Here is a 14,162-nt window from a genome sequence, read left to right as displayed (position 1 = left end):
AATACATCAAGGAGATAGAGTGGGCAGGTTAATGTATGATGTAGCTTCGGAATCATGGCATCGGGAGAAGGTTCCATCTGAAAATGTTTTGAATGAACCTAGAATTTATTTTTCTACCTGTGAACTTTACAACACGTTGGGCCTCATCACGAGTTGGCGGTAACGCTATTACCGCCGCATTTAAGGGTCCGCCAGATCATGGCTTTGGTGGATTTCCCCCCAGATCTGAGCTGGGGGGAAATCCGCAGCAAATTTGCCGATTTTTGGCCCGTGATCCAGCGCTAATAGCGCCGGGAGGTTTGGCGGTAGGGCTGTTAGCGCCGGTGCTAATAGTGCTGGTGTTACCACCCAACTCGTGATGCGACCCTTTATCTAGTAAAATCAAAGAGGAAGATCATCAGAACCCTATGTTATATTGTATAGAGGAAAAGATTTGTTGCCCTGAACTTGAACACCCTCAGACTACCATGTTATACTGTTTTGAGAAAGAGAATTGTTGCCCTGAAATTGAACCTCTTTATCAAGAGCACGATACTGTTAAATGGAGTGTAGAAGAAGAGCAAAACCCTGATCCTTTTGAGGAGACTGTCAGGTTTAATAATAGGAGATCAAATGGTTGTGCTTCTTCCTCTAGGACTAAACATTTTTCAACCTGAGGATGACCCTTACCGTTAGGTTTTGATACATCACAGAATTCTATTTCTAGAAGTTCACAGGAAAACATTTCCCATTTAAAGATCTAGGTTTTTCTGAGACAGATGTATCTCCTGAGTCAAGATTTTTGAAATGTTGGAGTTTTGAACATCATGAATATGGATATCGATCTCAACGTCCATATACTATTTTTTAAAGATGAATGGCAAGTAGAAAAGCAAGCAGTCTCCGAGAAAAGTATGTCACCTGTAAACCTTTCTAAAAACAGAGGGGGAAACCAATCAGATCACTTGTTTTGTACAAGACAGAAAACCAATTACAGAGCCACTGTAGCACTTCAGGGGAAAATACCTTGGGGCCACTTAGATACCGAGAGAAGAAACTCTGCTGTGCAAGCTAGTCTTCTTCCATCTAATTGGAAATGTATGGGCTACAAGGAAATACATTGTGTACATGGTCAAATTGAGAAACAACCCTTAACCATCCTTGATATTACCATTCTAGGAAAGAATCTTTCAGTATTAATGACAGTAATTTCTGATCTTCCTAAATCTTTAATTTTGGGCACGGAAATTCCTTGGTTTGATCAATCGATTTTCCATGTGGCACAAATAAAACTAAGAACAGGGGAAAATCTTAGTACTCAAGAAAAGGGAAGAAAAGTTTCATAGTCTCCCTATGATTCACGGGTTCATGAGGATTTGTTTCCAATAACCAAGTTTGGGACTGGGAAACTGGTGGACCTACTAAGAATGTGGGGAGGGCAGATGTAGGAGAGGAACAGGAACCTGGACTAGTAGGTCAGGTCTTTAGGGGAATGTATGTGAACAATCCTATGGATCCCTCACTCAAACCCTGCCTAAAGTCTCCTCACGGGTGACCAGGGGAAGACAGATGCTTCCTAATCCCAACCCTGGTGGTGGTGTACTGCAGGAGGATCACAAGGCCCATGGTGGTGAGGAGATTCCATGGGATAAGGTACTGTATTTTTCCTCTGACAGGAAGACTCTTCCCAATGTACCTAAAGAGGTAATGGCATTGTCGTAATGTCCCTGACTCTCGTATTAAAACTAGAAATGTGGACACAAGGCTTATGAAAATTGAACAAGCCTTCCCAAAGAAAAGATCTGTTAGGGTATTCCAAATCAAACACCCTCCTTACTCCCAAGGGTATAGTGTAAAGGAATCTGGAAATGTTGACTTTAACACATTACCTTCCTCTATAACAACTAATTCTAACAGTCCGTCTCTTAATGAGTTCAGGGAAATTAAATACAATCTTAAAAAGAACTCAAATGTTAGAAGAACTAATTTTACTGAATGGGACTACAAGTCCCAGAATACGCTGAGGTACTAGGACGAGGAAGAGGGATGAAGAGACATGCAGATGTAGTAGTCAAGCAATTAAGCCTAACAGCCATTGTAGCAGTCAGGGAATTGGGCATAACAGCCCACACCTGAAGGAACCGGGGAGGTATAAAAGGCCCCCTTAGGCGTAGGCAGAAAGAAGGATTAGAAGGAGCTGGAACGTTGGCTGGAGTGCAGGCTGTAGCAGTAGAAGCAGAACAAAGTCACAAGGCTGGAAAACCACACACACACGTGGGAGACCAAGAGGGATGCTGGAATGTGGAAACAGCAGATTTCATCCTCAAGTTCTGAGAGAGTCCTGTTCCCCCAAAGTGTGACGTGCAGAGGCTCCCCAGCGAAACACGTGCAGTGAAATGATTTTCCCCATGTGAGCCTAACTGCCGTGGTTGCTGAGCTGCAGGTGTGCAGGAGACCGAGGCAAGAAGTAATTGTCACGCCCAGGGTCTCGGAGGAAAAGAAACTCCCAAAGCGTGTGGCTAGACAGGAGACACTTGTTCAGGAGAAGAGTGCTGGTCCCCAGCAAACCAGAAGTGGTAGAAGTTGTAGTGGGAGTCGGAAAAAAAGTGCAACCCACAAAGCAAGTATCTAAGAAACCGGTGAGTGAAGCACAGCATTCTAACACATTGCACAAGCCTTGCTGGTAACAGCTCCTTATTGACTCGCACATGGCATTGTGCAAGTAAAAGTTGTTAGTTGCATCCAAAATATTGTTAACAATGGAAATGTAGCACTTGCGTATACCGTGAAAGACCCATTACTCTCATGAGAAGCTAATGTTATTGAAATTCATTGTTCCATTGTTAAAAGATTGTTGCTGTCTAACAGAGTGGTTGCATGTCCCTTTATAATAAGAGGGAACACTGTTAAAACCATTACTGAATACCTAACCTTGACAACACACGAGTTACAAGCTATAAAGTGTGAAAAGTATATCAAAGAGAGGTCACGTGTCCCTAATTGTGATTCCCAAAGAAGGTCAGAACTGTATTCTTTATCTTTACACACAAATACAATTTTATATCCATCTTTAAACCTTGAAATCTACTTTAAAGAGAGGTTGTGTGTGCCTAAATGTGTTTTCAACTTGAAGACTGAATCTTATACTGTATCTAGAAGTGACATACCTTTCATTTCCACGAAGTAAAGAGAAAAAACTGTTGAAGAGAAACAGCATTACCCAAGAAAAGAGGCATCCCATATTAATAGTGAAACCAGCCTTTCTAAGAGTTAAAGAGCCATCCAGCTGTCCTTTGAGGTTATTAACAATCAAAAGGCCTAAGATACAAGTGTGCAAGTATTACCTGAAGCTGAGAGAGCAACACCAAGGCTTCTGGGTAATTACTTGGGCTGCTAGCTGTTAGAAAGGTATAGGTAACACTGGGGAAGGGGATCTGGCTGCTTGTAAAGAATACTTGGAAGAAGTGCCAAAGACTGTGAAAGCCAATGAGATGTGAGGGTAAACCCAGGTTGACATTGTGGCTGACAGACCAGAGAGGCAAAGAGGCTGCCCCTTTTGAAGAAATCTATTCAAAGGGAGAGTGCCTTGTCTACCTGTAGAGGCTAGAGTGTATCTTGTTGAAGCCTGGCTGACATTTCAAAGTACTGAAGCTGTGGTTTTAATTTGACTTTGAACTGTTAAGAGCTGGTTGAAAACCTTTCTTTTCTTTGCTGCCACAACAACAACTTATGTTTGTCTGTATCACCCACTTCTCCCTGTTGAGTAAAGTCGTTGGCGATTTAGATTTTGTCAACTTCAAATAGTATTCATGAGCAGCAAGTTTCCTTCCCCAACTTTGCCTTCATCTCTCTGCCAACTGTTAAACAAAATATTTACCCAGAAGCCCAGGTGCCACTCTCTTGGCTTCAGATAATGTTTGAACACTTGTATTTTAGGCCAGCTTAAACTTATTTTAGGCTCACAGTATTGGTTTGATTGTTTTCTGGCTTTAAGAATGGCTGCTTCCAGTCTTAATAGGGCAATACTCTTAGCTTGGGAAATGTGTGTCTCTCTCTTCAACTGCAGATACTCGGTTTAAACACTTTACTTTGTTTATGAACATTTAATATTCGTGTGAATGGAGGTGCAAAAGGCACTCTTCCACTAAAAAGTGGAATTAGGCACATGCAACCACTCCTTCATAAAGTTTAAAGAGGTTAACAATGAAGTTCTGCAGAGGTTGCTCCTCACATAAGTGAAAAGAGAAATCACTTATCACACCCGAGTGCCACTTTTCCATTGTACCATTATTAAAAAGTTCAATGAACAACTTCAACTCGCTTCTGCGTATACGCTAGTGAAGATTGGACTGGATACTGTTAACGGCACTGCCCGTGCAAGGAATCAGACTGCCAGGTTTAACTCATCACTGGCTTCTGTAATCCTTGTTCTGCTGGTTGCCCCATGTCCATGACTCCCGGCACAACTTCTACTGCTTCTGGCTTCACAGGGACCCAGCCCCTTCCTCACAGTCTCGCTCCTGAGACCCACGGCTTGACAACAGCTCCTTGCCACAGTCCCTGACCCACTTCTGGTACGGAAATCTCCACAAACAGACCCACATGGGGTAAGACAGCCTGCATGCACGCCTTCTGCTGCACAGCCTCTGCAACTCAGAGTTTGGGGAAACAGGACCCTCTCAGAACAAGCAGGTGGAATCTACTGCATCATTGTTCCAGCGTCCCTTTGGTTCTCTCATTTCTGCCTGGATTGCCAACACTGTGTCTTCTTCTTTCTGCCTCTGCTACTACAGCACGCAATCCAGCCACAATTCCAGCTCCTTCCTATTGCCCAAACCTGAGGGGGCCTTTTATGCCTCCTAGGTTCCTCCAGGTGTGGGCTATTAGGCTTAATTGACTAACTACTGCTGCAGCAGGCCCCTTCAGCCCCCTTCCTCATCCAAGTACTCATGGGAGTACTCATGGGATTATGGGAATGGTAGTCCCCAACAAAAAAGTTCATTTAGGTAACTGCTTAGTTTAAAGGGTATCTTTACTTCCCTTAAAATAATTTAAGGATTGAACCATTAGAATTCGTTGTTAAACAGGAAGATGTATGGCCCTACACATATATATGGAGTTGTTAGGTATGATATCAGAATGTACAGTATAGGGGGGGTTTCTGAATTATGATAGTTTGAGGTGGTATTACCACGTTCTCCGTAGATGTTCGTCCTTATCCCCAGAGAGGTAGTCTCTCCCCAAGAGATCCTCCCACTGTCTACCACCCCCAGGGGGACTAGCGGGTAGCAGCCTCACCTCCCTGTTCTCCTGGGAAGGTTCTCACCCTTGGGGGGAAGTGACGACATCTAGGGATTTGTCCCACTCACTTCTCCTGTGTTTCTATTCAGCACAGTTCTCCTCAATATGGGATCTTCACGTAGTCCTTGTTTCCCTTGACTTTCCAGCGTTCTTTTGGGTGTTCTCTAAATCTTAATTGAGTCTCTGCTATACTTCACAATCCTTCTCTCTTCTGTAGACCAAACACGTCTGTTCTAGTTCTCACTCTTCTTATACTTTGGTCATTCACTGGGACAATGATGAGGAGTCTCTGAATGATTCTCAACCTTCTTTTAAATTTGCCATTTACTGGGACGAGGATGATTACTTTATATTGGTTCACTGCATCTACTGATATGATTGTCCCATTTAACTTTCACGCCCCGTTCCCCGGGTCTCCCGCTCTCTCCTTGTAAAGGGGCTGCATCACTGGGTCAGTGTTCTTCTTTGCTTCTGTTCCGTTGTTCATCAGGATGGCTTTTCAGCCTTCTTCTGTTCTCTCCAGCGACACGCCTCTGTGTCTGTGTGTGGTATCAGAAACTTCAGGGTTCTCCAGTCTCTGCCCTTTCTTGCCACCACCTCTCACTGTGTGTTCCCTTCTGGGATTCTCTTCAGTTTGTCATACCTGTTGCAGTCTGTTCTCGGTGTGCAGCACTTTAGGCACGTCAAGTTTGGGGCTCTCTGCCAGCCATATTTGAAAGTCCATCCCGGGACTACCAGGGTTTGAAAATCTCTCGATATGCTGTTCGCTGTGAAGTGCACTCCTGGAACTGCTTTGCTCCTGCGGTTTGCCGACTCGCAAACCAGCGTTATGCCTGAGATATCTGCTTCCCTCTGCCAGCCAGTTTGGAACTTGCAGGTCTCTCTTTCTGGTTCACCTGGTCCTCCCACTTTTATCATGCAAAGTTGGGGCTTCCCCAGCTTCTCAGAATAGTCCTTCCTTTGTTTTGGAGTTGTGTTCTTCATAACTCCATTAGGATTCTTCGACTCAGTGATAGAAAGATAGGCATATTAAACCTGTCCCCGGCGGGTGCTTCGCTGGTGGGGCTAATAACGGGAGTAACGAGACTGCCCAAGGGCATGTACGAATCATCGAGTTCCCTGATGAATAAGGCAACACACTGGATCAACACCAATCTGACGGGTCCCAGGATAGACCCTAACCTTGTTCTAATAGCCCGAAGAGTGGAGTGGGTGGGTGCCACCAGGAAATCGGTGGAAGGAGACTGTATTGTTGTCTCATTCTCAAACCCACAAATTGTCAGCCATATGGTCACCTCCAACTTGACTAGAGGATTAAGGGCTAATTGTTCAAGATTAAACAATAGGATGGTTGGGTTGGACTTTTTCTACCCCCCCCTCCCTCCCAAAGGTTTGGATGTGGCCCCTAGACACAGCCAAAGGGAGATGTCTGGAACTATGGGCAAGAGGAATGGTGTAGGGGGAGCTCCCGTTTTGCATATGCCTCCATGCCAACACCCGTGGGTGCAAAATGGAAAAAGTGTTATATTGAGGCAAAGAAGGCAAGATGTCACTATGGTGTTGTGTACTGCGTACACGAAGTACGCATGCGCGAGCAGCTACGAGGCTCGCGCATGCGCGTTAGTTCAATAAAGGCGGTGCCCGGCAGTTCGCGCCGGAGACCGGAGCCATCACACGTCTCCGGCGTGTCTTCCTTGCATGCATGGGTGCGTGTGGCTGTATGCATGTGTGACGGCTGGAGGCCGACCCCCAGCACATACAAAATTGGCGACGAGGCGGGATCGGAGCTGTTCTTCCTGTTTCCAACGACACCGGCGAAACGAAGCACAACTCCGCAGTCGCGGACCCGCTCTAACAGCCGGTGGCCATTTTGAGTGCTCACTCACTACGGCACACGCAGTGGTTGCGGCCGTTCCGGGTGCTTGTGCGCCATCTGCCCGCTGCAAGCAGTTGCAGCAATTTTTGGACACTCCACAGCCCAGCTGAACCAGGGCTGTGACACAGAAAGTGGCAGAAGAGCCAACAGGTAGACTCTGCCACAGTTGGGAGTCGGATCATCCATCAACCTGCCAAGACAATACTGTGAGTACCTATCGTGATGGGGGAAGAAACAGATGATGAGGGCGCCGTTGCCCCAATACCACGCAGAGTGCGCACCACTCTGGCTCCCATGCCCGAATTTGATACTACGGGGCCCCCATCAAAACTTGGCCCAAAATGGCTCACATGGGTCAAAAGACTGGAAATGATGTTCAGAGCCTCGGGGGAGACTGAAGACGAGGCAAAGATCGCCATCATGATGTACTCCACAGGCACTGAAGTCCAGAAAATATATGACTCCCTTGACATTCCAGTGGCAACGTATGACGCTGTCAAGCAAGCACTTCGGGATCACTTCCTACCATTAGCCAATGTTGATTTCGACAGGTTTGTCATGGGGGCAGAAAAACAACGAAGCGAAGAGTCACTGGACCAGTTTTGTGACTGGCTGAGACACCTAGCGAGCTCCTGCAGGTGGGTCAACAAAGAGGAAATGGTCCGCAACCAACTGCTGCAAGGTTGCTGCTCAGGAAAACTTAGGAGGCAAGTCCTGAGGGAACCAGGGCTGACCCTCTGGCAAATCCTGGACATGGGAAGAGCGTATGAGCTGGCGGAGGCCAGAGGATCGAAAATTGGCGCGGCCACGCATCCCAAGAATGAGGAGGAGGCTCTAGCAGTCGGACGGTTCACACCTGGGAAGGCCAGATGGGCACCGAAGAAGGGTGAAGGACCCACGACTTCAGGTACCCCTCAGTCGTGCTCCTATTGTGGATATGACCTCCCACACAGGGGCGAATGCTCAGCCAAATCACGAACGTGCGGCAGGTGTGGGATACCGGGGCATTACGCAAGGATGTGTAGGGCCGCCATGCCCGTAGCAGCAAGCAGAGGACCAGAGAGGGCCGGTAAAGGTGGCGCTCGCACGGCAAGGGGCATATCCTCCCTTGAACAGGACGTGCACGACCTACACATTGCCGAAGAAGAGGAAGAAGAGGAGGAAGACATTTTCTTCATTTCCAGCATCGCAGATGGCCCTGGTACTAGACGAAGACCCATATGTACTGTGGACATTGGAGAGATTCCCACCCCAGTCCTCATTGACACGGGAGCTTCAGTCTGCCTACTGGCGGACAGACATTACAACGCACTGGCAGGCCCACCAACCCTGTCGCCCTCCAAAGCCCAGATATACGCTTTTGGTGAAGATACTCCGCTACCCATCCAAGGGGTATTTGTAGCCCCAGTGACCCATGGCCAAAACAGCATCAAAGCGTGGTTTTTTGTAACCAACGTCAGACCGCACTCTCTTTTAAGCTGCACAGCATCTGAAGCACTCGACCTGGTTCATTTCACTTTTGCTGTGTATCACACAGATCTGGACAGCCTGCTGACACGCTTTGAGAAGCTCTTCAGGGGCATAGGGAAACTGAAGGCTGAGCCAATAAGGCTCCACATTGACGAGTCAGTCAGACCAACAGCGCTGAAACATCGTCGCATACCGTTTCATCTGAGGGCTCAGGTGGAAAGGGAGCTGCAAGACCTAGTGGAACGAGATATCATCGAAAAGGTGGAAGGGCCCACCCCGTGGGTCTCTCCTATTGTAGTGGCCCCAAAGCCCAAACAGCCTGGGGCTGTACGCATTTGCATAGACATGAGACTTCCTAATCTGGCCATAAAACGAGAACGTCATCTCACTCCCACTCTGGACGACATCGTTGGAGAACTTCAGGGTGTGAAATGTTTTTCGAAACTAGACCTGAGAGCGGGTTATCACCAGTTGGAGCTCCACCAGAGTCTAGATATATTACAACCTTTACTACACACGAAGGACTGTATCAATACAAAAGGCTCAGTTTTGGAATTTCTTCGGCGGCAGAAGTCTTCCAAAATGCCATCAGGGGGGCCCTGCCCGGACTAAAAGGAGTAATAAACATGTCAGACGATATCCTAGTCTTTGCCAAATCTGAAGCAGAGCATATCAAGCGTCTGAAAAACACTTTTCACAGGCTCCACAACCTCGGCCTGAAGCTGCACCAAGAAAAGTGCGAATTCCTGAAGGACAGCCTGGAATTTTTTGGATTTGTCTTCCATGCGGGAGGCATATCCCCAGATCCTGAGAAGGTGAGAGACATTCGAGAGGCGTCACCTCCTACGTCCCCAGCAGAAGTCCGCAGTTTCTTAGGGATGGTGAACTACTGTGGGCGGTTTATTCGAGACTTAGCATCTCTCTCTGAACCCCTGAGAGCACTCACGAGGAACGAAGTGGCATGGACGTGGACTGGCAAGGAACAGAGAGCATTCACGGCCATCAAGGATGCCCTGTCTGAACAAGACACCATGGCGTATTTCAACCCAGCCCGGGAGTCTGAAATCAAAGTGGACGCCAGTCCAGTGGGACTTGGGGCGGTTCTCGTGCAGGCGGATCAACAGGGATCCATGCGACCCATTGCATACGCCAGCAAGGATCTCTCAGACACAGAGAGAAGATATTCGCAAATTGAACGCGATGGGGCTGTAAACATTTTAGATTATATATTCTGGGGAAACCTGTTGTTGTGGTGACGGACCACAAGCCCCTACTGCCCATTCTGGCTGGCGCTTCATCCAAACCGCCACCTCGGATAGAGAGGTGGATGCTATCCCTCATGGAGTACGGGGTGAAGCTGGTATACCGCCCAGGTACGCACAACCCTGCAGACTATTTGTCTCGCCACCCCGGCGCAGGAAGACCCAGAGACGCTACGGAGGTTGCAAACTGTATGGACACCATTCACATGGTCGTTGAGTCGGCGCTTCCCATTGCTTTGACAAAACAAGAAATTGCCAACAAATCGAACTCGGATGAGGCGTTTCTGAGAGTGAAAGGTGCGGTAGCCACAGGAGCATGGCAGGAGCTCCTTCTGAACAATGCCCGAAGAAACGCAGAAACGCAAAGGGACTTGCAATTGCTCTGGGGTGCACGAAGGGAACTGTCAGTGACTGCCGATGGTCTCCTGCTGAGAGGGCACCGGATTGTGATCCCCAGGTCACTCGTGCCGAAGGTCCTTCAGTTGGCACACAACGGACATCAAGGGATGACCAGAATGAAGGCACGTCTCAGACTCAAAGTTTGGTTCCCCGAATTGGAAAAGAGAGTGGAAGAGTATGTAAGGGTATGCATCCCGTGCCAAGCAACAAGCCCGGCGGAGAAGGGACCCCCAATTCAGACCATGGCAAGGAGCGATTCACCCTGGGGGACAGTACATGCCGATTTTGGCTGTACCGGAAGAGGACTACACTTCCTAGTAGTGACTGACCAATGGTCCCGATATCCAGAGGTGGAACTGGTCGAGTACCAGGCCACTGACCACACCACCCTGGCCTTGGACAAGATATTTGCTACCCATGTGTTTCCCCTCGAGTTATGTTCCGACAATGGGTCACCTTTCCAAGGACAATCGTTTGCTCGATACTGCGAAGAGAGAGGCATAAAACACCGAAAGGTCACCCCACTATGGCCAAGAGCCAATGGAGAAGTGGAGTGCTTCATGCGGACACTAAACAAGGTGTTTCACATATCTGAAAATGGTGGTGAAGACCTCCGACGGAATTTGTTCGACTTTCTCCGGGAGTATCGCCCAACACCGCATCGATCAACTGGAATAGCCCCTGCGGAGGCACTTTTCAAGAGGATCCCAAGAGGACTCATACCGGAGTCAGAGGGGAGACAACCAGGAGTGATCGACAATGACCAAGTACAACTAGAAAGGTCATGGAGAAACGAGAATGAAACAGCGCGGAGGAGACTGACAGAAAAACAGATTGCGGTTGGGGATACCGTGTTGGTATGAAACAGAAGAGCAGAAGGAAAGCTGTCGACAACGTACGAGACCTAACCACTGGGGGTAACACATGTGAAAGGTACAATGGTCACCGCAGCCAATGCCAGAGGAACCGTCACCAGAAACGTGTCGTTTTTCAAGCGCATCAAGGCCGCTAGTGACACGGCAACAGCAGAACATGTCCCGGAACAAGGGGAAGAGACAAGGGTGGAAGAAGCTACCCCAACTGCAGATCACGAGACATCGGAGGCCCCTGGTGACGGGGCACCACGGTACCAGAGCAGGGCCGGACGACGACTTCCCCAGAGGTTCAGAGACTTCATCATGGACCCTGCACCATAGGCGGGGAAAGGTGTCGTTGCAAATCCGAAGAAGGAACCAGGTTGTACTTCTGCAGTCCGTTGTTAATTGTTGTTGTTTCTGCAAGGAAGTGTTAATTGTTTGTTTCCGGGGAAAAGGAGGGATGTTGTGTACTGCGTACACGAAGTACGCATGCGCGAGCAGCTATGAGGCTCGCGCATGCGCGTTAGTTCAATAAAGGCGGTGCCCGGCAGTTCGCGCCGGAGACCGGAGCCATCACACGTCTCCGGCGTGTCTTCCTTGCATGCATAGGTGCGTGTGGCTGTATGCGTGTGTGACGGCTGGAGGCCGACCCCCAGCACATACAAAACATGGGTCTGCTGTCCCAAAATAGATTTGATCTCCTTTGATTTATAGACGAGCAGGATTGACAGGAGGATATCCGATCATAGAGGGGGAACTAGAGAGTTGTGTCCAGATTGGTCCGGAGATTGGGGGGGGGAATAGATAGGAGGAGATCCGCACAGTGGTGAGAGTGGCATCATGGAATATAGCGGGAACCAGGGGGAGATTGGACAAGGCTGATCTTCTGGATTTCCTGAGGACCCATGAAATAATCCTTCTACAGAAAACCTGGGCTCTAGAGAGCCCCTTATTAGATGGTTCTGTCTCCTATAGCATACCGGCCAAGAAAAAGCAGAGGGGCAGGTGTTATGGGGGAATTGTCATTATGGTAAAGATGCCAATAAACTGTAGATTCAAGGTTGTGGAGATGCAGATGGACTTCCTACAGTTTTTGATGTTTAGCCCACCGAGAAGGGACAAAGTTGCTGTCTTAAACTTCTACAATAGTTCCCCTAAGGAGGACCCACTGGAGGACTTACTCCTGAATGTTAAGGAACCACACATGGAGGATACCAGGGTGCGTGTGTGGGGCTTACAGCTCAGTGCATGGCTGATTGAATGGGGAATGAGATCGGTCAATGGTCATATTGCACCTGATATCCCGGGGAAAAAAACCTTCCATAACCATCTCTGCTCCTCAACAATTGACTATTTTTGTTTATCACTAGATCTATGTAGAGACATAGTGGGCCTCATTCCGAGTATGGTGGTAAGGGATGGCGGCCACCGGTAACGAGACCGGTGGCGGTGATCCCTTACCGCCATACTCCGAGTTCCCTTTGCGCCCTCGCCCTTAACGCCTGCTTTGAGCAGGTGTTAAAGTCGAGGGCGCAAAGGGGCCTCCAAGCCAATAACGGTGACCGTAATGAACGGTCACCGTTATTTGCATCTTCCCCATTCCCATTGAGCCCTATGGGGGCTCATTTGGGAATGGGGAAGAGCCTTGGTGAATGGGGAATTACCGCCCCGCCAACCTTGGAATGGGGCGGTAATTCCGCCATCCACCGAGGCGCTGCCGGTCCGGGTACGGCGTCAACCAAGGCGTTAATAGCGCCATTGGTTATCGCCGTACTCGGAATGAGGCCCAGTGAGTTTTGAGGTAATGGCAAATGGCATCAGTGACCATTACCCTTTGGTTCTAAAACTAAGAGGGCTGTTTGGGGTGGGGTATTCATGAGATAGTACAATCTGTCAAGTAGAAACTGAAGCTGTCTCAAATAGAAGGGTACATTAGGGAAAAATCAGGGATTTAGGTCTGCTTTTGAATATAGTGGCCGGGTTGACCCAGGAAAACCACGGTATTCTGGAGAACATGACTAAACCAGTGGTGGAGCTTTTTAGGGGTATTCTGGGGGCCTTTATGGGGGGTTTTGTGGTACAGCACAAATCCAAAGGGAATACTGAGGGGAGGGGATAGTTATACCAGGCCCGTAGGACTGCAAAACTAGCCTTATTGGATGTCTTGAAATCTCCGGCAACCGATAGAAGTAAGATCATCCAAGCAATAGCCCAATACCGCAGGGCGATTGAGAAAAGAAAAATGGAGCTTGAGGAATGGGCATGGTAAGACTTTCTTGAGGCCAACAGGATCAACAATGCCAAAAGATTTGGGGAATTTGTTAAGGGGGGACCGGCATTCAATCTGAAAGAGAGTCACAATGGCACCCATGTAGCTGCAGAAGCCTGGGTGTCACATTTTGGTTCTCTTTTTGGAGCTAGTGGTGGACTAGAGGAGAGGGGAAACTGCAGTTCGACCCTCTGTTTTAAAATTGATGAGGTTTCACTAGCAATTAGGGCACAGGCCTGGAACCAAGCCCTTGGTCCAGATGCGATACCGGTCGATTTTTTCTTGGATCAAGTCAACCTATGGGCACCGGTTCTGACCATAGCTTATAATGCTTGTCTAATCTCTGGTCAATATCCGTCCTCTTGGAAATCCGCTACTATTTTTTCAATTTTTAAAAAAGGAGATCCTTCTTGCCCAATGTCCTACCACCCCATATGACTTTTGGACACCTCATTGAAAAATATTTGCCGGGTCCTGTTGGGTTATATTGAGTCCTGGCTCGTGGAAGGGTCGGGTCTGTAAGGTATTCAATTTGGTTTCTGCCCGAGGATGGGAACAATGGAGCAGGGCCTTAATCTGTACCTCCTTATTTCCAATTTTGTGTTTTGTAAATGAAAGGCGGTTTACCTTGCCGTTATGGACGTAAGCACGGCCTTTGCGAAAGTCAATAGACCTAAGCTATGGGCCGTGCTGGGGCCCTTGGGATGTCCAGAAGAAATAATGGTGGTGCTGCGAGAGATACACTCTGT

The sequence above is a fragment of the Ambystoma mexicanum genome, chromosome 11 (genome assembly GCF_040938575.1).
Source record: "Ambystoma mexicanum isolate Mex_15411 chromosome 11, UKY_AmexF1_1, whole genome shotgun sequence".
Taxonomy (NCBI): domain Eukaryota; kingdom Metazoa; phylum Chordata; class Amphibia; order Caudata; family Ambystomatidae; genus Ambystoma; species Ambystoma mexicanum.
This window is presented reverse-complemented; position numbering follows the sequence as displayed.